The sequence below is a fragment of the Condylostylus longicornis genome, unplaced genomic scaffold, assembly GCF_029603195.1.
Source record: "Condylostylus longicornis isolate FDR11 unplaced genomic scaffold, ASM2960319v2 ptg000004l, whole genome shotgun sequence".
NCBI classification, from domain to species: Eukaryota; Metazoa; Arthropoda; class Insecta; order Diptera; family Dolichopodidae; genus Condylostylus; species Condylostylus longicornis.
In genome coordinates, this window is record NW_026577973.1 from 3,272,290 (window position 1) to 3,286,624 (window position 14,335).

General features: G+C 23.3%; 1 long non-coding RNA gene across 2 annotated transcripts in view; it reads left to right on the forward strand.

The window, feature by feature from the left end:
• Nucleotides 1-695: 695 nt before the first annotated feature.
• Nucleotides 696-14,335, forward strand: part of LOC129612458 (uncharacterized) — a 64,430-nt gene continuing 50,790 nt past the window's right edge. The window contains exons 1-2 of one of the 2 annotated variants that reach the window (XR_008697231.1): nucleotides 696-1,266; nucleotides 1,330-1,533. This is a non-coding gene — a long non-coding RNA (uncharacterized LOC129612458). Of the gene's footprint in view, nucleotides 1,534-14,335 lie in introns of both variants that reach the window. The other variant, XR_008697230.1, reaches the window with a different exon arrangement.

A 14,335-nucleotide genomic window follows, 5' to 3' on the forward strand; every position in this document is an offset into this window, starting at 1 on the left:
CGTTTTCTTCTTCTTTATAGTGGAAAAAGTAAAGAAAAAATATAATTTTTTTTTTCCTTTTATTGGAAAAAGTTACGTTTATAGATTCATACATACATATTGGGTATATAAGAAAGTATATATGTATTTATATGTATTTATATGAATGTATGTGTTATTTTATTTAGCCTTCTTTCTGGGCCTAAATATTTAAAATAATGAATAAAATAGCAACAATAAACAACAACAAAAAAATATAGTAATAATAATAATATTATAATGAAAGAGAAATAAAAACAACAAAAATGAAAATAGATATAAATTGTATGTTTATATATATGTATGTATATACACAAAAATGAAAAAAAAATAAAAGAAAAATTTTTAATAAAAAGAAACAAAGAAATTTATGTGGAGGATAGAATGTACAAAGGAACCCACATACATATTATATGTAAAGTATATTTTGTATGAAGAGAAAAAGAGAAGAAAGAAAGAAAAATAAAAAAATTTCGGAAAAGAAAATTTTTTTTCATAGGTACGATATTTGTTATGGAATAATCGTGGAAAAAATTTTTTATCTCACCGAAAAAAAAATAATAATAAAAATAGCAAATAAATTTACTTATTTTCTTACAAAAACAAAAATAAAAAATATTTTTAAAAATTAAATAATAATTAAATAAAAATGTTGAGTTCATAATATTTTTTTTTAACATAAAAAAAAAAATAATTACATGGAAAATTTTCTATTACAAAAACAGGAAATTTTTTTTTTCGACCCTTAAGAATTACAATTCCATACAAAATATTAGTAAAAATTTCAAAAATAAAAAAATAACACATAAAAATTCGCAACTGTTTTTAAAGAACAAAGAAAGGATGGAACAATCATACGAAAAACGGCAAAACAAAAAAACGGAGAAAATTTCCCAGTTTTTAAAAATATTTTATTAAAATATTAATTAAAATATTAAATAAATTTTTTAATTATGAATTTATTAATATTTAATTAATTTTTTCTTTTCTTTTTGTATAATTTTAGAGAAAAAATACAAAAAAAAAACAACAACAACAACAGGAACAAAAACGATATAAAATTTGAATTAAAATAATAATGACACCACTATGTTATTACAATAACAACACATCACCAACAACAATAACAACAGTGTGATGATATCCGAAGAAAAGTAACGTAAATAGCAACAAAAGTAATAAAAACAATAACAATAGCAATAACAATAATAAAGGAGAAAGAAAATAATAATATACAAAATGAAGAAAGTATATAGCAACAATAAAATATTGAAAATAAAAAAAAAAATAAATATTTTATATCGTTACAAGTGAGAGTAAAAGCAGCAACGGCAACACGAAAAAAAAAATAACTTTTGTTTTTGTTTTTGAAAAAATTGGAAAAAAAAAAAAACTTTCAATGTAATACGACAACACATTCGGTGACAATGCGATGATGATGCGAAGAATTATTATGTCAAATTTGGAATAAATACAAAAACAAATTATACAAAAACAAAATAAAACAAAATAAAGGTAAGCTATTAAAATTATATAAATTCCCTTTTAATTATAATTCTTTTGATATTTGAAGGGGTGTTTTTTTTAATTAATTTAATTAAAATTTGTTATTTTTTTTTTCATCTTGTGTTTTTTTTTTGTAATTTATTTACACTTACATACTGTATACTGTTACATATTATGTTAATTTTATATATACATGTTTAGTAAAAGGGATATTACAAGTTATTTAATAAAATTTTTTAAAATTATTAACTAAAAAGAAAAAATTAATTTTGTTAAAGAATAAAGTAAAAAAAAATCAAAAAAAAAAATTATGTTCACGAGCACTAATATTATTCAGGATAATTCAAAAGGATTTATAAAAAAAAAAAAGAAAAACAATTCAATTTTAATGCGCATAACTGTACATACTTCCCTTACTTATAATTGATTTCTATACATTCGTTATATACAAGACTTACATATACAGTTATTGTATAAAACTTGTACATATATGCTAAAGATATTATTAAATGAAATCTAATTGAAAAAAAATAACAATATAAAAGAAAATGTGAAAATAATTCAATTACTGAAAATATTAATGAAAATAAATATTCATTGAAATGTGAACTTTCATGAAAAAAAGCAAAACATATAACACAAAAATAAAACTCTTACTGCTACTTTAGTACATAAAATTTTAATATTAGGATTTGGTTAATAGTTTTGGTTGCTTATACTCTTATATACATATTATATATCTATACTCATCGATATTTTATTTACTATATAAATTTATATATGCAGTACACTGCACTTACCTTCAAATTTTCACTATAACTCTTGTAAGGTTATAAAAATATGTGAAATTTTTATCAGGGATAAAAGAATGTATGTATATATTATATGGTTAAGCGTTATATACAGAAATGTATTTATATAAATATTATTATTATATAGTTAGTTGCACATATATGTACACACATGTTTGTGTACGATATTTTGAACTTAGTATTTCACAATTTTTATGAATATACATACATACTTATATATATATACATATTTAAATTCGATATCCATTAAATAATATTGAATTTCTTATATAATATTAAATTATCATTAAAAAAAATAATAATATTATTAAATTATACTTTTAAAATACTATAATTAAATAACTCTATGATTATATAAGAATATATTGTTCTGATTATTAATAATTAACGATCATTATTTTGTTATAATTCCAGATATTTTTTTAATTTAATATTGAAAAACAGAAAAAAAAATTAAGTATTAAATTTAATATTAATAAAGATTGTAATGACTGTGGCAATAAGGAAAATATAAGTTGTCAACTTATATTAAGTTGACCATAAGAACAAAATGAAATTTTCATATTCGAATTTTTTTTATAAAAGCTAATATTATTCAATTCGAAGCATTTCATGAATAATTGGTCAAATTAAATCAAGACATAATCATTCAAAGAATTTGATAAATTTTTGTTTTTTAAATAAAGAACATGCTATTTTAAAGAAAATCTAGTTAATGTTATGCGAAATGATACCAGAGCTGACAGGCAAACTATAAAACAAAAATGAAATAGTTATAAACTTGAAACAAGTTTCTGTTCTTCAAATATTTCCAAAAATTAGCTGTTCTTAATCTTTGAGCTTGATTTACTCTAATATACTAATATTGACTTAATTCACTTTTTCTTAGAGCCAAGTATTGAAACTACAACAAAATGAGAATTGGAATTTCAAAATTACAATTTATTATTGGATTTTATATTATAAATAATATGTACCTATATAATACATACATAGTTGTATATTATGAAATTATTCTAACGTCATAGTATAAAAAATAAGGAGTACTAGATATTTTTTAATCTATTTTTATTAATTAATTTTTGTACAGTAGTATATTACTTTAAGTACAGGAACTATAATATTAAATGCTACTTACTTATGAATTGCTCCATTGATGTAAAATTGTTACAACTCAAAATTAATAATTTACAACACCATAAATTCAAATTCTAATTTTTTTTTTAATTTAATTTAATTTACAACAGAAATCGTTGTAATTTTTACAAAAATATTATTATATATTTTTGTACTAATTTTAATATTTACATATATTTTTATACTAATTTTTATATTTAACACAGTTTTATTCACTTATTTAATTAGCAATATATATATACATATATATAGTATATTAGTGGCCTCAAACACAAACCGCCTAACTCGAGTTAAGACAAAAATGAGATATGTTTACCAGCGAATTCTCCGCTTTGAGTTTCATATGCTCACAAAATTTGGTGGTTCTACGACTGTTGTAGCCGGAGTTATTGTCGAATTCACACATGACCTAACTCGAAATGGTAGCTATGTGCACTTGCACTAACCGCCTATTTCGAGTTAGGAGCAGAAAACATCTTTTTTATGTTTTTGACAAACCACTTATTTCGAGATAGGCTATTGTTGCAAATCAAAATTAGTGACATTTTTTTTTATTTGTATGAATTTTTACAACCGCTTATCTCGAGTTAGGCTTTTGTTGCAAAATTAATTTTGATTTTTTTTAAATACTAACTCGACATAAGCGATTTGTGTAAAATAATAATTGGTGGTTTTTTAAACTCATCTCGAGTTAGGCGATTGTTGCAAATACAATTATATTCCAAAAGGCTTCTTATGTTGAGTTAGGTTTTTATAACGCGTGCAAATAAGAACAATAAACCAAAATTAAGCGTTTAGTGTTCGAAATCATACATGATTAGTATAGAATATTTTTTAGTTTTTTATAATAAAAAATATTTAATATTTTATAACGCTTAATATATTATTTTATGTGATATGTAGTGTAGGTACTTTATGTCCATGGTTTAAAACTTGTTCACTATAGTTAAAATTAAATCTTACATTCAGCGATAAGTAAGATAGTTGTATTTTTTAACCCAAAATATAAAACATCTCCACAAGTTACCTGCATTATTAATGCTCTAATTACCCAAATATCCCATGTTTAAGATTTGAATTTTTTTATTTAACAATAATAATCTTGTAGGTCATTTCGTGATTTACCTGCGACAAATGTTTTTTTCAATTGACGGAGTTCCCATGTTAAAATGACACGTGGCTAGCTACCTGATGGTAGATTGTTTTGCCTTTGTGGTCTAACATAATTGTATTATTAAACAAAGTGTTGTCTTATTACGCCCTTGTAAAACACATGTTATTAGGAAGATAAAATTTTTGTGTTTAACAAGAGTTTTTATTCTAATTATTGTATTACAAAGCAATATTTTTATTATAAACTAGTAAAACACATTTTGTTAGAAAATTCAAAATATTACAATTTGCAAGGGTTTTCAATAAATAAAATTGGTACATCTGGGAATAACAATATTTTGTCATACTTTTTATTACTCATTTCCGTGAGATAAAATTTCTTCGATTTTCAAATATTTATGATATTTTTGTTATTTCGAAGGAAGTATTTTTTACAAAGACAGTTATTTATTGTTGTTTTTAAATGTGCTGATGTTGGAAATTATTAAATAATGCAAAAAATATCCAATATAAACTTTATTCACGCTTAATGAATGTACATTAAAAAATTTGGAACTTGCTAGGAGAGCTGAGATGATGTGGCGGATGTTATAGGTATTATTATAGGATGTTATAGGCAATATATTTGAAACTAACATAACGGATTCAAAGTGTTTTAAAGCATAGAAATTAGCGAAACTGGTCCTATAGTAAATAAACAAGTATTTACACAACAGATCTTACTTTGAAAACCGAAGTTAATACAGTTTTGAAAACCGCAATTGACTTTGGTCGTGGTGACTTAACGATCCTGATTTTAAAATTGACAACATTCAAAAGCAAGTTTTCGGGTCCTATTGGCCATATGAACATATCTGTAGAGATAAAAAAATATGAAAGGCTTTCTACTTTTATTCTTTTAAGAAAAATCCATTTACAATTTGCCGAACGATTAGAAAAATTCGCTTCATCTTTCGCGATCGGGCTTCCTGAATGCACTCAAGTACATGAACGCTCGAAACTGACTCGTGGTCAATTTGTATGGAGTCTTAATTGAAAAGTAAATGCTGACAGCTAAAATAAAAATGTCGAGCAAACTTACAATATTCTTTGTTTATTTGATAATCAAATACTTATATACTCTATGATAGGAGAGCAAATTCCGAACCAATTTACTTTGCCACAACTTTTTACGGAGATCTATATACTTTTTACGGCAGAACTTAGAGAAAAACTGACTCACAAACCATTCTCTATATGTAATTAATAATACGTCTCGAAGATTTAATTGTCACAAGCATCGAATTATTATTTTCTATACGAGTTCGAGTTCACTATCAAATTTGACTTTTCATTACAGTAGTTGTAATGACTCACACTCGATTTCAGTTTGCTTTCGATTTAAAAATTTTAATTAATTCGCATTTAGTATCATTATGAACAAGTAAGAAGGTCATATGGACCATAGTGCATAAATAAAATAACAAACACAAAACTCATAAACTCATTTTAGAGATTACTTTATGTGCTCATTTTTACAATAATGTAACAACTTTGTCAGATCCGTTGCACAATGAAGCCTTTTTGTAGTTGAATTACCTTTTGAAATTCTCTTAAGTGGAAAGAGTCGCACCACAGATTTCAAAAAATTGACTTCCAAAAATATTTTACAAGAACAGTTTATACAAAGATTTTTTATATTTTAAGACGAGGTGTTAATTAGTTAGATTTTCAAGACATGCTCCAAATTGAAGAAGAAGAGAAAATTAGTCCCAAAAAAGAAAAACTTAGAGTACTTGGTTCATAAATTTTACAAAAAGATTAAGACTGGAGATTTAGCAGATACTCATCCATATTTAGCTGGAGAATCCGAGAGAGAATAAAAGATACTGTCACCTTTCTTAAATTTAATGAAAAAATTATTTTTAAACTTTTAGAAATAATTTTTACTTGAAGTTTATTCATTTTTTACCTCAATTTATGTTTTTTATGACAATGATTTGAAAAAAAAGTGAAAAATCAAATAACGTAAAAATAATATATATATTTCTTCCCTTTTTAGTATAACTTAAGTCACCTAAAACCATATCTTCAGTTTTGCAACAACAGCTTAAGTCGACTTAAGTTTGACGAAAATACAAAAGTAATTTTTCACAAATCGCCTAAGTCGAGTTATGCTTTGCAAAGTGCTTTTTATAAATTTTGTATAACCGCCTATCTCACTTTTTTCATAATTATGAGAATACTATTAGTTGTTTTACTTCAGTTTGTGAGTTAATCGCTTCCTTTTTTAATTATCTTTCAATAAAAAAAAAATTGGTTCAAAAAACTTCACAACTTTTTTCAAAATTTAATTTAAAGTTTAAAATGCATTTATCTCGAAATCACTAAAACAGACTTAAGTCGTTTGTGCTTGAAGCCACTGATATGCCCAAATAACACTAAAATATATGAAAGCATTGTATATAATATTGTTTATAGCGATTTACAGAAGACAATTTTTGTAATTACACAATAGAATTACTTTTTTTGAGTGACGTTGTTTTAAATTAAAAAACTTAATACTCACTAGCGCTCCTCAAAAAAGTAGCTTGTTGTGTAATTACAATAAATTGCATTCTATATAGCACTCTATTTATATACCCAATTGTGAAAATTAAAAATATTTATTAAAATAGTTAATATCTCCAATAGATTCTGGTTCCCACTCGGTATAGATTTTTTAAATTACTATCACAAAATCTTTTTTAAAGTTTAAAAATTCTAGGTTATGCACAAAACACTTGGATTTAATAATATATCGATTTTTAACATGATATTGAAATTTCTAAATTTCTAAAATTTCTATTTAAATTACATTTAATTAAATTACAGTTTAATATAATTTAAATTCAAAATTAAATTGAATATTTATAATATTAAAGTAAATTACTTACAACAATTTTTCGAACTATAATTTAAGAAATTTTTGAGATTTATATTGAATTAATTATTTATTGAATTTACTTAACATTTAACTTTAATTATTGTAGATAATTTATAGTGTGTCAAAGAGAGCATTATTGCACTGAAAGGAAACTAATATCGACTAGATCTATATTTTAAAATCGAATTTCAATTTTGTATATATCTCTGAAGCGCTTGCAAAACATTTCGGCTCACAAATAATGAACTTTTCACTTGGAAACAAAAACTAAATTATTATTCATGTTTTTGCAACAAATTTTATATATTTTCACACCATTTTCAAATGATTTCCAAAATGATTGTATTAACATCTCTACAAACGATATAGCAAAATAGCCCTATATTTAATTAGAAGAAAAATCAATTAACAAATAAATAATTAAGCTGAATTATGAACTCCTTTTTATTGATATTTTACCTCAAAACAAAAAAATTCAAAACAATTTATTAACATTTAATATCGTAACAAGCTTGTTGTCGTAAACTATTTATTACTTCCACTTAATCTTCCAAGTTAGAAAGTACAAAGCAAATTTTAATTATCCGTATAACAATAAGAGCTCTTGAATGCTGAATCTCTGAAAAAGAGTACAATTATTCAAATTTCTCCATGTATTCCCTTATTTTTCTAAAAAGTTAAAATATTTTAAAAATATTTGTCAATATTATACTGAGAAATAATGGATTCCGAATCAATATTTTAAATAATTATTATTTAAAGTTAGTTTGAAAAGACACGTAGTGAATAAATATTGCACTATACGTTAATTATACATATACGAATATATTGTTATAATACTAGTATAACAGTATAACCATTTCCTGAAACCATTTAAAGAATTCAAAGTATAATGCACATTATTTTTTTTCAAATATTTGAGATTTTATTTTGGGAAAGTTTTTGTACTTTATTTATATCTTATGAATATGTAGCCTCTATCGAGAATTAACTATCTGTTAAAAAAAAGAATATTATCTTTTAATTTTTAATCCAACTTGCACATTTAATAATAACAAAAAACATCGAATACAATTATAAAAATATCAATTTTTATAAATATCTTAATATTGCACCATAGAGATTTCAGTGTAGGAAAACTATTTTTTCAAAATTAATAAGAAAAGAAGACCCTCAAGATTATGTATTTCAAAATTTATTCATTATTTTATGTTCAAATTCCAATAATATTTTTGCAATTAATCTTGCTATACATAAAATTGAAAATTTAAAATAATTAGCTGTAAAAATTTTTCATTGTTTCATTTTGTTTACCAAAAAACTTATGCAAAATTATTTATAATTTTGTAAATATTTACATTAAAAATAAAACTTTATGTAATTAAAAGAATGAATAAAATCTTACAATTTTATCCATCAAATATTTCTCCTTCTAAATTTTAAATAATAAAATATAAAAATTTTTACAATTTCATTTAACAATATGAAAGAGTTTATTTTTCTCAAGAAAAGGTTAAGAAAATCATTTAAAATAATTTTTATGATATATAATAAAATTGAATGCAAAAATATATAAAATTGAAAAAAATAAATAAATGGAAGAAAATGTTATTTGAATAAAACAAAAATAAAGAAAAATTCTAGAATGTTTTAAAATTAATTTATACACGCACACATTCACACCTATACAAATGCTAGTAATATTTACATAAATGCACGCTTTAAAGTAATTTAAAGCAAAAAACAAAAACAAAAACAGATGCACTTATATAGAAGATTTCTTCATATATATATCAAAATATTTACAAAAAAGGATGCGCTCAACACACGCTAAAAATTTGACCTTGATAACAATCTTTAAGTTGCATTTTTTTTTTACATTTGTTTTTTTTTTTTATTTTATTATAAAATGAATAAATAGAAAATTTTTTTTTATTATTTTTTTTATTCCACTACATATTGAAATCGAAGCCCACATAACACAACTACATACAAAAATATAGCTTTTGTTCTGTTTTGTATATTTTTAATGTCCTTGTATCCTGGTTGCACGTTCATTTTTATATGGCATTTATTTTTCTTGTTTTATTTTATAGTTTTTCATATCTTAAATTTTTTGTAGTTTTTTGTTTCTGGTTACTATCTTCATAAAAATCTCTCAGAATGTCATAAATGAATGCATGTACAATATCTAAAAAAAAAAAATTTTATAACACAAATTTTATTCATTTTTTTTATTAAACATTAGTATTGTTGCATGTGTTCATTCATACACACTTATACATACATAAATATATAATTAATTTTTCCTTATATAATATTGAATTGATGCATATAATGTAAAAAAAAATATTTTTATATAAGCTTGGAATATTAAATGTGGGTGTGTGTGTGTGTGTGTGTGTTGTTAGTGTAAAATTCAATTTTTAGTATTTTTTTTGATTTTTTCTTTTCTATACAACATGCAATTGGAATTAAATGGGATATATAAATATTATATTATACGATTGTCAATTATTATTATTACATATATAGAACAAATTCAGGGATAAATAAATTAACTTTAAATATATAGATTTTGTAGATAAAAAGGAAAGGGATATAATTTTTAATGCAGATAAAATTATAATAAAAATTGTACTATTAAATTTTATAATAAATTTTCTCATAGAAATTCTATGAGAATTATTTATTACCGATATTATAATATTTTTGAAAAATTTTTAGATCAAATTCAAAGTAATTTACTAGAATTTTAAATAAGCTTAGCTTTTACAAATTATTATTTCTTGGAAATTTACAAAATTTACAAATATAGCTACTAGCAATATGAAATTAATTAATTTCTTACTTATCAAACTAGGTTAAATTTTTCTATTTTACTTTGATTATTCAACATTCTTTGTTCCTTTCCATAGTTATGAATGAATTTAAACTTTAAACTAAATTCCCAGAAAATTTCGTTAGTGTTGGTAGCAAACAGAATTTAAAATTCAAGAAATTCTATTACTTAGCTCCGTAGATATGATAAAAAATGTAAAATCAGCCCTTTGTTCGGTTTTCGACACGTGATCTTTCCAAAAAATCTATAGGTTCATTGTTTCAACATGTTATCATTCCAAATTTTAATATTAAATTTGAAGGAAACTGGTTGATTATTTTCTCTTTTTATGGGCCTTTACTTGTATAAATCAACTGACTTCATATGGACAGATTGGCATCTCTATAAAAATAGTATATTTACACCTTTCTGCTATGGAGAAGTACGTTTCGGCCGAAAGTTCGGTTCGAAATTTGGTGTTATCAAATAATATCAGACATCCCATAACCTCCCTTATTGTATGTAATGCGGCCGCTAAAAATCAAAAGGTATTTGAATTATGCGTGTTGTTTTCATAATTCTTTTATACTTTAGTCGCTATCAATTACACATACGAGTACTTGCTTACCTAGCATTGAAAATAAGTATGTATTTATGTTATCAAGTCTTTCCTGTCTGATCCCAAAATTATCTTGTTATACTTTAATTTATAAACTATATAATTTTAAATTTAATTGAACGTGAACTTTAAAATTATTATTTTTTGGATTTAAATGTAGCGTTAGACGGGATGTTGAATATGGATAGTATAGGGTAATTAATATCAAATTACTTATCAAATATAGTTGAGGCTAACAAAACCCGTTCCTATCCTATTTTTAGCACTTTTCCAAAAAAATTTTGAAAAAAAGTGCTTATTAGTTTCACTCTGTCCGTCCGTCCGTCCGTCTGTCCGTGTGTCTGTTTACAAAACTTCTACACCCTTGAAGATAGAAAGCTGAAATTTTGTACGTACATAGAGTTTTACTAGAAACTTATTTTCGTAGAACAAAATTTTTATCTATCTCCCCCCCTTTAGAAATTATACCCCCCCGAAACCCTAAAAATGCCATTTTTTAACTATTTAGTGCAATGAAACCATAAGCATTTTTCAAATTTTGCAAACGCAGAAAGGCAGTGGCTTGCTTCCCCTAGCGGGTTATACTAAAGGTTAACTTTAGAAAAACAAAATGGCTGCTCAAATTTACCGTTATCTAAAGTCTGTTTGTTCCAAATTTTTGATGTCGTTTATTTTCTAGACCCCAACCTGTAGAAGCTTGAAATTTTAGGGGCTTTTAGATATTAACAAACAATTTATTTTGTTATATTAACAAACAATTTATTTTATATTTCTGAAACCGCAAGCTTTTTCAAATTTCTATAAACACAAAAAGCTAACGGTAAATTCCATGACATTAAAAATATAATTATTTTTCTTAACTCACACAATTAACCGTTAAAATCGAGTATTATGTTAACCCCTTTTTATATTAATTTTTGCTTTATTTCAAAGACTGCATGTATGCATCATCCTAAATATATGCAATCCTAGAAAGAGTTTTGTATATGAATGAAAATAATTTTTAGAATGTGTGATAGGTATACATAGACTGTATTTAAAAGCAGAATTTTCACTTGCTGAAGGGAAAAGTGCTACAATACAAACCATTGGTTTGACCCAACTTTATTTAATTGTATTAATTAAATTATCTATGTGCTTTCGATTAACTCGACATTGACAACAATTTTATTATGAACACATAGATCTATAAGGACATAAATTCTATTCATATGACGCAAGAAACAAAGAAAATAAAGAAACACAAATAGCTATATTGAAATTTAAAAAATAAAAAATGATAAAATTTTAATGTTGAAAAATTAAAGACATCTGAATTAAATAGGTACAATTTTCAATTTTTAATAACCCACTAAAATTTTATTACAAGATTTTAAATTTTTTTAATATTTTTTTTAAGGTTATACGCACACGTTTAATTGCTTATATTAAATTTCTTAATTTTTCCATCATACATAAATTAAATGACATTTTTGATCATTTTTCATTATCTATTTATTCCTACATATATATTTATGAATTTACACGTGCACAATTGCATCTATGCATGCACACACATTGTATACTAATATATTTGCAAATGATGAACGTATTGTTATAAATTAATTATTTTGCATCTCCTTAATATTTGAAAGAGTTTAGGAATAAAGAAATAAAAATATTTTCTTTACAATTCATAAGTACAAAATAATGTGTGTGCGTACATATACAATATATAAGAAGCAAGAAACGCAATGTAACAAAAACAAAATAAATAAAAGTTTGTATGTATCTAATATGTTAGGTCATTTTCCAATATATTGCAGCCATATTGGAAAATCATAAATTTTCCTTTTGAAAGCAGTGTTTGATATTTTTCTTTTATTTCATGTTCCTATTTAATATTATATACACACAATAATACTTATGTATGCTTATGTATATAAATACATACATATACACGCAAACAACTCGTCCTTATATAAATCACACATATAAAACATGTTCAAACATGTTTTTAAATTTTCTTTCCTCTTTCAAATTTTACAAATGAAATGATTCAAACATGAATTATCTTGTACGGAAAATTCACAAAAGCAAAAAATAATGAGAAATTGAATTCAATTTTTTTAATTTCTGCAGCGGCTTTTAGAGGCGCTCGTGTTAATTCTTGTCCTGTTTTTCGGGCTGTTTTATTTTGTTATTTTTCTTTTTTTTTCTGAATTTTATAATTTTGTTTATAAAAACAATACTTTCACTTCAAAATATATACAAATATACAAAGTCTAGTAAAATACAAGTGTAAACATACACACAAGAAAAATGAAAGAAAAAAAATCAAAATAAAACAATTTTCCTGTAAGCTTCACAAAGTTCTATATGTGTATGTGTGTGTATGTAAATAACTATAGAAAATATTTGTTTAATTTTTGCCTATCTAATTTTATGGTTTTTTCTTAAAACTAAATACAAAAAATATAAAAAGTATGAAAATGCCCATACAACTTGCGTCATTATCATATAAAATCTATTGATGCATTGCACATATACAAACATAGACAACATATTTATTTATTAATAGCATAATGTATAAAAGAAACCTGTTCGAAAATTTTTATTTGTACTCGTATTTGTATTAATATTAGTATTAATAAAAAAAACCTTTGACATTTTTCCAAAAAAAAAAAACAAAAATATCAAACATTAGGAGTTTAAGGGTTAAAAATGTTAAAACAAACCTTTTAAAAAATACTAGTTATAACAACAAAAAAAGTATTTAACTTAAGTTCTAGCTATTGGAAAATATTTTAAATACATGAAAAATAAATAGCATAAATCTAGGCGTAGTTGTATGATTTAAAATAAAATTCTTCTCGAATTTTTTTGTATTCACCTCGTGAATATAAGAATCATTGGTAAACTTAAATATTGGCCTTAATATTTGCTAAATTGAAATAATTATAATTAAAAAAGTCAATTTTATATATCAAATTGTATAAGAAACTCAAAATGGTCGGTGGTTTGCAAATTTTATTTTAATTTACATATAAAAGTTAAAGTATAGCACTAATTTGAAAATTTATTATTCTAAAATAATTATTTTTATTGAACCTGAATTAATTAATGTATTAACTTACAAAAAACAACAATAACTAAGTGAAAATATGGAAATACTTTAATCTTAACTCATATTATAGTTATCCAAAATCAGTGTATTGTTTGACTTTCAAGAAATTAATATCCACTACTTCAAAATAAATATTCTACTATAATTAGAGTCTACGAAAGTCAAATTCGTGTGATCACTGAAACTTTTAATAGGTGATTATAAAAAAATAAAACTAGTCTGTTCAAAATGAATCTGAACAAAAACCTTTTCTGCTTTAAATTAATTAAAAATTTAAGTTTTACAATTAGCAACTATA